Source organism: Myotis brandtii, unplaced genomic scaffold, assembly GCF_000412655.1.
Source record: "Myotis brandtii unplaced genomic scaffold, ASM41265v1 scaffold84, whole genome shotgun sequence".
Lineage (NCBI taxonomy): Eukaryota > Metazoa > Chordata > Mammalia > Chiroptera > Vespertilionidae > Myotis > Myotis brandtii.
This window is the reverse complement of record NW_005371410.1, coordinates 3944419-3958210: the sequence shown is the minus strand read 5'-3', so window position 1 is coordinate 3958210 and position 13792 is coordinate 3944419. Positions and strand designations below refer to the sequence as shown.

At 36.9% G+C, this 13792-nt stretch overlaps 1 protein-coding gene and 1 pseudogene across 1 annotated transcript in view; one reads left to right on the top strand and one right to left on the bottom strand.

Annotated features, from left to right (window-relative positions):
• Positions 1-584: 584 nt before the first annotated feature.
• On the bottom strand, positions 585-12803 carry LOC102253980 (annotated as a pseudogene).
• Positions 12804-13298: 495 nt separating this feature from the next.
• Positions 13299-13792, top strand: part of UGP2 (UDP-glucose pyrophosphorylase 2) — a 50787-nt gene continuing 50293 nt past the window's right edge. Inside the window, exon 1 of the mRNA XM_005884561.2 lies at positions 13299-13546. The gene's annotated coding sequence lies outside the window, so the exon portion shown is untranslated. The remainder of the gene's footprint in view (positions 13547-13792) is intronic.

Genomic DNA, 13792 nt, shown 5'->3' with positions numbered 1-13792 from the left:
TAAAAAGGAGTAAACAGGTATATTTCCTTCTCAGCAGCTTAACTAATTAAAATAAAATAAAAATTTGAACCATCTTTGTGTGAGGGTAGAGGGAGTATAATTGCTGGGACATAATGTGAAACAATAATATTGTATTAAAAGAAGTAGAAGAGAGAATTGGGGTTTGTGAATCAATCAATTTAATCCTTAAAAGAAAAAATGTGGGGAATAATATCAATAGCTACATATAAAAGATGTCAATTTACATAGCACACAAAAGTGGTTAGTATAATAATTTCATATTATTAGTAGTTATAGGAAATGCTAACAAAGCACTAGGAAATAGGCTTATGTATTATTATATTAAATTCAAAGAAATTTCAGTTTGCAGAGTTTCATAATAAAATTCAACTTTGGAAATTTATTTTAAAACTTTCAAAGTTTCATTTTGTATCACCAAATTTGGATTTAGTTATATGTCCTATAACTAAGGATATATAGAAGCCACATTGAGATTGGTAGAAGGGGTGGAGACGAAAACAGGCTGGTCCCACACTCATGTGTGGAGGTTAAAAAATTGGGAGGGATGCCCTAGGGGTTGTGGCTCAGTTGGCTGGAGTGTTGTTCTGTGCCAACTTCAAAGTCATCATGACACTTCTTCCCCTAAACACACCAGCAAAATCTAAGGGGTATTTTGATAACCCAATTTTATTATACTCAACTGACTCTTTCAAAAGCCATCCTGAAACAAAAACAAAAAAAAACAAATAAATGAGAAATGTAGAGTGAATAAGTTGAAATAAAGAGCATTATATCTGGTCAAAAATGAAGCTGAAAAACCACAACAAATTAGTGGGAAAGGGAAGGATTAGTCAATGAAATACCAGGATAACTGGTTAGCCATTTTGGAAAAAAGAATCAATTGAATCTTCATCTTAAACTATAGACCAAAATAAAATCTAAATAGAATAAGAATTAATAGGTTTAAAATATTACTATTAGAAGAGAAATTAATCATTTGCCCATTTATTTGCTTTTGTATTTATAATTTGCTTCAATTGATATGCTTTGTACAATATGAATGAGAATCAAATAGATAAGAAAATGGGAGTAAAGGAAAATAAGAAGTGAATCAATATTTAACAATCTCTGGTTGGGTAAAAACTTTTAATCTTAGTAAAGGAAAGTGTATGTTTGACATAAGCCTTGGTGGGGTGCTCAGTGGTTAGAGCATCGGCCTACGCACCAGAGTGTCAAGGGTTCGATTCTCAATCAAGGGCACGTACCTGGGATGCAGGTTCCATCCCTGCCCCTGGTCGTGACATGTGTGGGAGGCAACCAATCAATGTGTCTCTTTCACATCAATGTTTCTCTCCCTCTCCCCTGTGCCTTCCACAGTCTCTAAAAAATATATATACACTCACTCCTTGGGTGAGGATTAAAAAAAAATTGACATAAACCAGCAACATAAAATTCTGAAAGTTGAAACCAAATTGGGCAAGTATTTGTAATAAGTAGTATAATACAAAAAGCTCGTATAGACCCATACAATTTTAAGGTCCTAACAAATGAACAGGCAAGAGAAATGAATTTTTAAAATTAAAAAAGGGATAAATGACTTAGAAACATTTTTTTTAAAAGTTAGCCTCACTAATTAAAAAATGTTGATTAATAGATTTAACTTTTATTGCTTATTTTAAAAAATGTCCCCTTTTCTTTAAATGTGCATACCCAATTTTGTTAAGGGTACTGTACTATGAAAGGGGCACTCTCTGGCTTGCTAGTGGGTAATATTTGGCAAAGCCCATACCTTTTGATTCAGCACATGCATTTTGAAGACACCTTGCTAAGTGGAAATACATGTATTTAGGCTTTTAGTTGTTGTTGTTCAAGTATCTATAGTCCTACTCAAGCTCCATTGGATAATGTCAGGCTTACTGTTAGATCCCATGGGACCTGGAAAGCACCTAGAACCAAAGAAATTCTAGCGGATCAATTGCTCTCCCTTATCTTTCTCTCGTGGCATCTCAGATTCTCTCTGCAAGTCTTTCCCATTTTCCTTTTCCTGCTAACTTGTTTCTCTGGCTTATCCATAGTTTCTGATTTTACACCATGTCAAACGCAGTTGGCAGGGGGTTCACTTCAACATCACTCAGGAATCTAGGCTGATGGAGACTCCATCTCAATAGTGTGCTTCTTCAATCACTGTGACAGTGGGAAGGCAACATGGAGAATTGTGCAATGGCACTTGCTCTTAAAAGATCTGCCCAGAAGTGATACATGCTTTTGCTGTTCACATTTCACTAGCCAGTCACAACTAACTACAAAGTGAGAAGGGAAGAGCAATCCTACCAATATCCAGGAAGAGAACTGGAGTATTTGTGAACAATTCTTGTGATTTCCTCATCAACATGTTTGTGTGCTCACTTAAACTTCTTGTAAATGTGGATTAAATTGAAAGTTATGTTCCTGCAATTTTTTTCTTTTTCTTTTTTTAAATTAAGACATGTCAGCATGTTTACTACATAAAATTATATAAACGAGCACAAATCCACAAAACACATGCATCACGCTCCATTAAAAGCCAGTTGAAAGTTCAGAGGTATCAGTTTAGCAAATTCTCTGTTGAGGCAAAATAGCAAGTAAAAAGGCTTTCTTTTAATCCTAAAAAATGAAGCAAAAAGAAGATCTTGTGAGACAAATTGGAAAAGAGGAAGAATCTAAAGTAAACTTGGTCTTAGACCATGTTACATGCTACTCCTTCAACTTGCACAAATTAAAGAATAAGAGAGGTCACAAGTGTTTCTTAGTGGGAAAAACTGCAAGGAAAGCAAAGCAGCTGAGTGGTGAAGAAAACACAACACAGAATATAAAAACCTATAGTTATGAAAATAATCAAGAAATCATGCTACTAATCCAATTCTGAAGTTTAAGAAACATCAAGTAACCCTGGCTGACATGGCTTGGTTGGAGCTTTGGCCCGCTCACCGAAGGGCCGATGGTTTGATTCTCGATCAAGAGCACATAACTGGGATGCAGGTTCCATCCCCGCCCCTGGTCCTGGCCTGTGTGGGAGGCAACCAATCAATGTGTCTCTTTCACATTGTAATAAGTATTATAATACAAAAAGCTCATATAGACCCATAAAATGTTAAGGTCCTAACAAATGAACAGGCAAGAGAAATGAATTTTTAAAATTAAAAAAGAAGGGATAAATGACTTAGAAACATTTTCCCCCCTCTCTCTCCTCCCTTCCATTTTCTTCAAAAAAAAAAAAAATCAATGGTGAAAAGTATCCTTGGTTGAGGATTAAGAAAAACAAAAGGAGAAAGAAACAGCAAGTACTAGCAAATGAGTTAGACATATTAATCTGTTGTGTCTTTTTAAATTACACAAATAAAAGGCTACTCTCTAATTCTTTAGAGGTTTAAATCTGATAGGGACCTATTTACCTTTGAATTGGTCTCATTTCTTAAAACTTAACAACTGATTCCCACCTGAAAAAATATTTTAAAATTCTTAACAATTAAAGCAAGCTTCTTAGCTGCACTTTGACATGGTTATATAAAATCTTCACAGGATTAATCTCACTAATACCAAGGTTACTGCAATCAAATTTATTTATAAGCATTAATTAAATTTGCTGTCACCATCCCCACATTATTGTAATGACAGAGACTGAGTCATTTCATTTCTTCAAGAATAATTACATTTACTGAAAGCTTTTAGTAAAACACTTATGATTTATTTCAACAGAATATTCAGGATCCTATATTTATAAAAATATAAGCAAACAGGATTGCATCTTGGCCAATAAATGATGTTCTCCCCAATGGAGTTATAAGTATTTTTTAAAATACCATTAAGGGAATGCTGGTTAAAGTTTATCTCTGACACATTTTTAAAAGCCTGTTAGCAGCCTTGCCATAAAACTGATTTAAGGTAGTTGTATTTTTCAGTAACATTTAGAACAATCCAGCACTTAGTATGAATACTCATATCAGCACACTATACTAAAACAATTGTGTAACATTTTGTAAACTAGCTGCAATTTCAATAGCTCTATTCACCAACCATGTACCAGAATTATATGTTCTCCTAAACTGTATGCATGTCTTATATATACAAGTATTATGTTGTTGTTTTTTATATTCTTCACCAACGACAACCAGAGGAGAAACTGCCTGTATTATCTCTATTGGTGTTTGTAAAATATGAGACAGGGTTCTTAGCTCAAGCTGACCTCCCCATGCAGCTGCATTTATAATATCATCACAGTACTTTCCAAACTCTTTTGGAGACTACATATCTCCTGTATTAGGGTTTGTTAAAAGTGGCAGAAAGTCTTCCACATGGCTTTGCATATATTTAGCAGTTTGACTTCTTAAGGCAGCTACAATAAGAGGGCATTCCTGTCCTTTCAGTTGTTCTTCAATGGCTCTATACACAGTGGCCATCAGATGGAATCTGTTCAATTTCCAACTATCTAGCTGCCAATATTTGAGCAAGTTTTTCACTTTCTACATGTCTAGCTCCAGGTAAGTGCTCAATTTCAGCTTCAGCTATCCTTTCTTTTCACTCCTTTTCCAATGCAATTTTTTTTTGTCTGGTCTCTTTTGTGCCCTTTATACCTGAGGAAGACTGAAAGCTGAAAACCTTCCTGGGGCTTGGACATCACACAACATACTTCTGCCTCACTCTATTGGTTGAAGAAAGTCATCAGGCCAATCAGGAAAAGAATCTACCTCTTAATGGGAGAAGTGTCGAGGTCATATTGCAAAGAAACACAGCACAGGATAGGAAGAACTAGAGCCATTTTTGCAAACACTGTATCACACAGAACTCATTTTAAAATGCCTCCTTTATTCAGTGTTCCTCAAAGTAAATTTATATATTGCATATTTGCCATCTAGAACATGTTTCCCAAAGAAATAATGGGAAAACTCTAATATACACCTACATAGCACTCTACAGCTTTTAAAGTTCATCACAAATATCTCATTTGATAATTCATTCAACAAATTTCTCTTTTGTGTTGATTATGTGCCAAGCACACTAGTAAACTATGGGGTACCAGTTAGATATGATCATTTCCCTCAAAAAACTTACAGTCTATGTAAGGAAAAATATATATTTAATAGGTAATAACAATCAAGTAATAATAATATGAGATTAATGTTATGGGAAGTCAACACAGGAAATAATTATCAGTCAGACTCTGTGCCAACATTGAGTGAGATGATATTTATGATAATCCTGAAAGAGGCAAGGCAGGTAATTAGTTGTTATTCTTATCTTTTAAGTGAGGAAACTAAGTAAGGCTCATAGAGTTAACCAAGTAATTTATCCAACATTTTCAGGTTCTAAGTGGCAGAAGTAAACAAAACAAAACAAAACAAAAGGCTATTTTCCAAATACTGTTTTTTCCAATATTTTCTTCTGCCACCCTAGAAACCAATATTATTATGAGTGCCCGAAACATAAAAAACACCAATAATTTAAAAAATGTATAGGAAGGTACATATTTTGTAAGGATTATTCTGAAGAATCTTCAGTATTTACAGATTTAGAGATTGATCATGTAATGTATAACATGCCTAATCTAGCACACCGATCTATACAACAAGGAATTCTGCTTATTTCTTAAATCTCTCTACTCTAGAATCTAGACTGTTATCATTTGGGTTCACTGGGTTCAAGAAAAAGCCATTTAAAAAATAATAACTGAAGGGGCTCTTTAACATGACTATCTAAAGCCAACAAAAGAATTAGATGAGAATGACTAAACTGAATTTCTACTGTAGCATAAAATATGCTATATCCAGTTTACTAAGCAATGAGCTTAATCAGGAATATACATGTTTTGGCCTCAAATTCTCTTTGGAATAAGAAAGGATATAAAGTATAAATAAATATGTGGAAATATGTAATGTATATCAACATACATACATATATATGTACATGCACACAAAAATTTCAAATAATTATCAATGTGACTTTAGAATTGTTTTATTCCTTTTCACTAGGAAACTGGTAAAAGCCTCAAGCTAACAAGGCTTAAGGGAAGTTTTGATCTATATGAATCCTTTCTTTCTTTCATTGCCCTGTTACTCAATTTTTGGCTTCATATGGGCTTCATTGCATACTGGTGTGTGTTAGAAAGGCTCACATATCAAATGGCCTAAAATCTCTTAGTCTCTCTGTGATGCTCCAAATCCAGACAGTAGTCTTCAATAAATGTATTTCTATTATTCAATTAATCTCAGTTTTCAGTTTGTTATTGTACTGATCCATGCAATGCTAGGCTTGCTGATCTCTAATATTTTTCTCTTTAAAAATTTGGTTCAAAGTCACTGATAATTAAAAATGGCCTCTTTCTTTGTCTTTTTCTTTCTTTCTTTCTTTCTTTTTTTTTGGTGTCTGACCAGTGTGATGGGAGGGGTAATATAGACCAGAATTTTCTAATTCTATGCTTCAAATGGCTTACAGCTGTGAAGCATGATATTGGGATTCCTCTGAGTTGGTTGCCTCAAGCTGCTAGCAGCCTTTATCAGAGGGTGGCCCAAGAGGTGCAGCAAATCTACAGGTGGAGTGGATGATGAAAAACATCCAGTAATTCCATAGCTTCTTTCCCATGGTGAATAATAGCATACAATGCTTGGTAGCTGGCTGCTAAAGTAGATGTCCAGATGGTAGAATAACTCCTTGGCTGTGCTTAGCACATTGCATCTAGCATGGAGCTCCTGGATGGTGCAACTCTGATGGCTTTCAAACTCTGACTTCACAGGCATCAGATACTTCTGATTGTTTGCAGCTGATGTGGCCTTTTAATGGGATCCAAAATAGTTTTGATCTAACTAATCCAACAATGCATGTATGTTTTATGAATTAAAGTTTCATCATTATTTTAAAATACTTGATAGAAAAAAGTTCAATTTAATTTAAATGTTAGGGACGGTAGCATCAGCTTACTCACCTAGAAGTACAGTCTATGGGGGGGAAATAGATATTTAATCGGTAAAAATAATCAAGTAATAATAACGTGAGATTAATGTTATGGCAAGGCAACACAGGAAATAATTATCAGTCAGACTGTGCCAATTATCAAATCAGATTTCATCCTGTGGTTGTCAATAAAAAAGAGCTATTAGATTCTCTGATTATAATTTCATACATTTTTAAATGGTTGCAAAAGAAATGGTTAAAAAAATTTTATCACCAGTTGTGCAATGTTTTTCATGAATGGTGACTGTGTTTCCTTTGGCTGATGAAACAAATGACCACAAACTGGGTGGTTTATAACAACATATATTTATTCTCTTACAGTTATGAAAGCCCAAAGTCTGAAATGAGTTTCCATGGACTAAAATCAAGGTGATACCAGGGCCACCCGCACCACCTCTTGAGGCTCTAGGGCAGTGATGGCGAACCTTTTGAGCTTGGCGTGTCAGCATTTTGAAAAACCCTAACTTAACTCTGGTGCCGTGTCACATATAGAAATTTTTTGATATTTGCAACCATAGTAAAACAAAGACTTATATTTTTGATATTTATTTTATATATTTAAATGCCATTTAACAAAGAAAAATCAACCAAAAAAATGAGTTTGCGTGTCACCTCTGACACACGTGTCATAGGTTCGCCATCACTGCTCTAGGGGAAAATCATGTCCTTGCCTATTCCAGTTTCTGAATGTTTTCTTCATTCCTTAGTTCATGGCCTCAAATCACATTGCCTTTTCTCTTCTTGCTTCCATCATCACATTGCTTTTTTCTTTTTGTCTTCAAATCTCTCTGTGTTTATATTTTACTAGAGACCCAGTTGCATGAAATTCATGCACCGGTAGGGTCCCTAGGCCTGGCTGGAGATCAGTGCCTATTGGGGCCTTCCGGCTGCTGGCTGGGGCCTTCCTTCAGTCCGCGCTGCCCCTGGTGGTCAGCGCATGTCATAGCGAGTGATCGAACTCCTGGTTGGTCAAACTCCCGAGGGGATAATTTGCACATTAGCCTTTTATTATATAGGGTAAGGGCACTTGTGATTACATTTAGGACCCATCCAGGATAATTTCTCCATCTTAAAATCCTTAATTTAATCAGTTTTGAAATACCTGTTAGCATCTGAGGTAACATTCACAGGTTTCCAGATTTAAGAACTGGATATCTTGGAGGGCCATTATTCAGTCAACCACAGTGATTTCAAGAATTTGAAGAGATTATCATTTTGAAAGTCTTTATCAGAAACTATGTGTAGCTATTTTAAACATAAAACCCGATTCAAAAAGTTTATGTTTATGAGGAAGTTCAAATTTCTCATTCAAAAATTTGAAAAGATTTTATCCTAAAAGTTTTATACAAATTATATGTAATATTTCCCCTATTATTTGCATTCATTTTTATTTTTATAATTTCATGTATTTTTTAAGCAATTGATTTTTCACCATGTTCAATATAGATATCCACAAATTCCCTCCAGGCTACCCTAATTGCCATACAAATATTATCATTTCTCTCTGTGTCATGAGAAGGAAAAGTTGCACAAATAAGTGAGCAGAATCCTTATCTATTAAACTAGGAAGTTGAAACATATAATGCCTAAAATCCAGAAACCAAAGAAATAGCAATATAAGCATTTAGAAATAACTATATTGTATATATAACTGAGGTAATTTTCAGAAGAAAATGGTGCAGGGCTGGATGAAGAGAGGTAAGGCAAGAGTACAGTTATTTATTGTCAGCATTTTGGTACTAATGAGATATTTTTTTAAAGAACTATTTTATTTTTTAGACTACCTTATTTTTTTTAAGGACTACCAAAGAATATTTTTTAAAAGAACTACCTTTTTTTAAAAAATACTACTCATTCATTAGCAGTCCATCTCACAGATATTATTTAATATCTTTTTCCAGTTAACACTGTTTGGTTATGTTTGGACTCAAGTGAAATGCCCTATTAAACATTTCTAAAAAGTCAGTTAAAAATGGTACCAGAACTTAACATTATTATGCCACAGTTTTTCCTGTGGTGTTTTCTCTAAATATGTCATTCTCCTTTTCATTCTAGAAAAGGTAAAATAGTGTTACTTTTTTATTCCCTAATTTATATTACACATTTAATGATATAAATTACCTAATTATTTAGGCCTCATTCAAAGGATAATCCTGAGAATCTTCTCTTTAATATTTAGTTAGAATGGTGAGTGTGAAATGTTTAAAATAAATTCCCTGAGGCTAAGTTAGAAAACAGAAGTTCTTTATCCTTCCCTTCCCAGTGGTGGCACTGGCAGGAAATTTAGTAAGCTGACCAGAGGCAGAGATGTTTGGAAAACCATCAAAAGACATTTGATGGAATGCACAATAGGGCATCTTTAATATGGTTGAAAGAGGAAAAAATAGAGTTAAACTGAATGCTTTCCTATTTCACAGCTCTTTTCTATGAGGATTTCAAAGTCACTAAGAATAAGTAACCTCATTATCTATACATACATCACTACAGAAAAGAATAATGTCTATTCTATCTTAGTAGTTTAGTAAGAGATGTGTTATTTCTTAGTGTGCTTTTTTTTTTGTATTTCCAAATTATAATTACATAATGATCTATGTTTGTTAAAAACCCTGAGCGAATACAGGATTTTTTAAGTGGTTATTCCTGTGCCTACTCACTAAAGGAAATAACTCTTCTGTCTCTACAATCAAGGGGGGTCTGGAGATGCAGTTTGGCACATGAGTGAGATACAATTTCATGGGCATCACCAATCCTCATCAACACTCTCCTCTGGGCATCACACAGAACATGAGAAACAGGAGACAACATAGTAAGGACCTGTCTTCTAAGCAACTTTCAGAGGAGAATGTAGAGTAGAATTCTTGATGTGAACAAGATAATGCATGTTGTGGTTAAACTGCATTCTTGAGAGCCTGATGATTTTTAAAATCTACTTAGAAGATTGGTTTTTCAACTCTTTAGATAATTATCTGTAATGTGAGACAACCCTGTTTTTAAAGCAGCTTAGTTATTTGAAATAATTGCTACTGTTGTGATATACAAGTTATATAACCTTCCAATGTAATTTAATTTCATACTATGAACAAATCGAAGGATATGTCATAATTTAAATTCATAACTTGTTTCAGCAAACTTCCTGATTCATTAACAACACGATGCTGGCAACAGGAAAGAATGAAGTCTTTCTCTTCCTCAAGTATTTGGAAACGTCGTTCATTTTTAGACTACTCATTCATTAGTAGTCCGTCTCACAGGTATTATTTGATAGCTCTTTCCAGTTAACCCTGTTTGGTTATCTTTTGACTCATGTGAAATGCCCTATTGTTAGATCTAATCAGTAACTGGCAATTTCTGACCAATAGTAGCCCCCTCTTTCCTCTTTGATGTGAGTGGCCTAGGATTTATGATGGATACAGGTGGGAGCCGATGCTGTGTATTGAGTGTGGGCAACAGTCTGGTGTATAATTGTTACCTGGCCTCATGGCAAAACACTTCAGGCATGACTGAAAATTTACGTGTCTAACATGTTTTACAAAACTGCATTGCTTTATTTTCTTGTGTGTAGGGAACTGGGGTAGAATAGACAAAAAACCCAAACCCATACACATTACTGATCTGTATACTTATTTCATGCTTTAGCAATTTCTAAACCACCTCTTATTGGATAATGACTATGATGGGTAGTTAGCAAAGCTTACTGTCAAGTCATCAGAATGTTGCATTTGCTGCTACTATTTTTATATGTTGGCCCAAGTTGATATTCCAGGTGGTAATAACTGAAACAAATACCTCTAAATATAAATTTTAAAAATCTTGTTTACAGCTCTCAAAGAGTAAAGGATACAATACTGGAGTTAAAAAGATTTAATGGCAATAAATTGGTCATTCAGTATATACTTACTAAGTGTTTGCTATGTACCAGACACTGTGCCAAACACTAAATCTAAAGGGCACAAAAAATGATGGTTAGAAATAGGGCAATAGTCATTGTCTCCTTGTTGTCGATAGAATGTTCTTATGTAAAAAAAAAAAAAATAGAAAATGATATGGCAAGGTTGTTATACATGCCAGGACAGGGGACTAGTTAAATGAAACGGAATTTTCTCAAGTTTCCAAGGGGCAGTAGAAAGAAGGAAAGAGAAAGGTATAGGCAGAATTTATATCATCCTTAGATGGTAGCATATGGTACCAGTGAAATATTGGCTGTCAGGCTTCTTTTTAGTTTACAATCCATTACAATTCATCCCTGCACACACACTCCTTCCCAGCCCCCCATCTTCGTCCTCCTTTAGATACCCCCAAGTTTCTCCCAAGGTTTATCTGTAAATCTATCTATGCATTTTACAGATTTCTAATGATATAGATGGCAGCATCATACACCTTGATAGGTAACTCCATAGTAGTGTATTATGAAAAAAAAAAGGTTGAACATACACACACACACACTCAGCGCAATTTTTCAAGTATTAAATGTATAGATATATAGAGAATTAGGCAACTGCCTTCTAAACCGACTTGAAATTTCTCCATGGCCATGGTCTTTCTTCCTTAACCCCACATGATCTGCCAAGTGAGGTTGTTTCTAGTGGTTCTGAGGGAGTGGGAGCCTCTTTTACAAAATCTTTTGGGGTTCAAGATTAAAAGTAAGCCACTGTATGAGGAAATTCCATTTACAGGGTACTATTTAAAAATAATATTTAGGAATATAGCTTGTAGTAGTCTCTTAACAGGCAGCATCTGGGTGGTTATAGACTTAACTATGCAAGACAGGTACTTATTTTTTTGGAAATTTCTTGAGGCAGCACATGTACAACATCCTTTGGTATCATATCTCAATATATAATTACTCATAAATCAAGATGTCATTCTTAAGTATTACCAAATGCTCTTTCCCAATTAAAACTCACTTCCTCTCCCTTAATATTCTGCAAAGATAAAAAATAATTGATCTTCCTTTTTACAATAAATCTTGTATAATTAAAGATTCTTCATTGTCCTTTATCTAGTGCAAGCTAAGCAACCCTATGGGGCCCAAATTTTTTAGTGGTGTTTTATTTTGGTGTTAATGCTGATTGTTAAATACTGCTTACTTAGAGCTGGAACAATTTCTCTACTGTACACAAAAGATGTGGAGATTCTGGTTAAGATCTTCAGTCCCCAAATGCCATTCTTAAAATGCAGGCATCTGGATTTTAGGTACTTCTTTGGTTTTATTTGGGGAAATTATTTTATAGCTGATAGGCCTTTGGGTGTAATCTTTTTGGATTTCACATAAGAAATACAGTGACAAGAGTTGTCATTCTCTAGTATGATAAATGAATCAGTGGCCTTTTCTGTGTTGTCTAATATTTCTATATAAATATGTGGCACTGAAAAAAATTAAAGTTTGTTTAGAGAATGTGTCATTTAGAAATTCTCACTTTACCTTTGTTGATTAGTGTGTTGTCCAAACTCTTCTAAGAACCACCTGGTTTACTGAAGGTACCTAAGAGAGGGCTGACAATTCACCTGCCTGATGGAGGTTGGTTGAGTCATGAAGCATAAAATGTAAGATGCACCCACTGACCGGTGCACTGAGTCTTACAAGAAAGGCGGGTTCGCGAGTGCGGGGCGGCCCTCGGGCAGACCCCGGCCACTGCCAACGTTCTGTCTTTTAACATCCTCGCTCTTTGAGGACTTCGAGAATATATTGAAAAGTAGACATCTCTTGAAGGGCTACTTAAGCCATTTCCACCTTGATCAGAAAAGTAAACGCCTAGCACAGCAGAAATCTCTACAGGAATGGGAACCGGACGCGGTGGTTCTGGTGGGAGAGCCTTCATTCGGCACTTTCTTCCTGCTCTAAATCCCTCCTCCTGGTAGGGGGCCCCATACACCCCACTGCTTACTCCTCAGGGCATCTTCACCCTTCCCAGACCACATAGTTTGTGAGAAGGGCCTGGCTCGCTAGGGGTAGTTGCTGTGGAGTGCTCTGCCTCTCTTCGCCGGATAGGTATCTCTCGTCAACCTCAGGTAAGCGGGAACTTATAAAATGGTTAACCCACTCCCTTGCTGAAGTATCTGTAGAAAGCTGGGTATTTTACTGGTGAGACATCCCTGCTGCGCCGCCTCAAGTGCGGATCCCGCGCGCGGAATTCCCTCGTCTGGCTCCGCGCCCAGCCTGGCTGGGCTTCCTAGAGCCGCAGACGCCCCGCCCCCTGCCACCATCGCTTATCTCATTGGCCAGACCCTGCGCCGCCTCCGTTCCTGACTGGCGGCTGCTCCTGTCCGTCTGTGCGGCAGGAACGTTTCCGCATTGAGGGGGCTGCTCCAAATGGAGGGGGGAGGGGAATTATTTAGGCGAAAGTGGGGGCTTTAAAGTTTCCGGCGCCGGCGGCTGGGTGGGCGGAGGGGACGAGCAGTTGGGCTGCCACAGCTGGCGAGGGATTCAAGGTGTGCGTGTGCAAGGGGAGAGAGAGAAGGTGAAAGGGTGCCTCTGAGGTGACATCCTCTCAGCCTGCGAGCCTTCTTCCCGGGGCGCCATCAACGCCCCCAACTTCCCAGCTGCTGAAGGAAGAGGAGGAAGGTGGGTCTCGGCGGCGGGGTGGGAGGGGCGGGACGGACTTCCCACCACCCTCCTAGGAGGGTGTGTTTCCCTCTCTGAGATGGGGAGATCCTCTCTCCTTTACCAGCTGGGTGGCCCCCGAGGCCGAATTTGGGGTTTGCAAGAGCGCTGGGGCTGGAGGGACTGGATGTGTGCGAGGAGGATCGGGCCCTTCCCGGCTCCTGTGCGTCGGACTCGGGGCGGCACGCGGGTTCTCCCGCGGGCGGG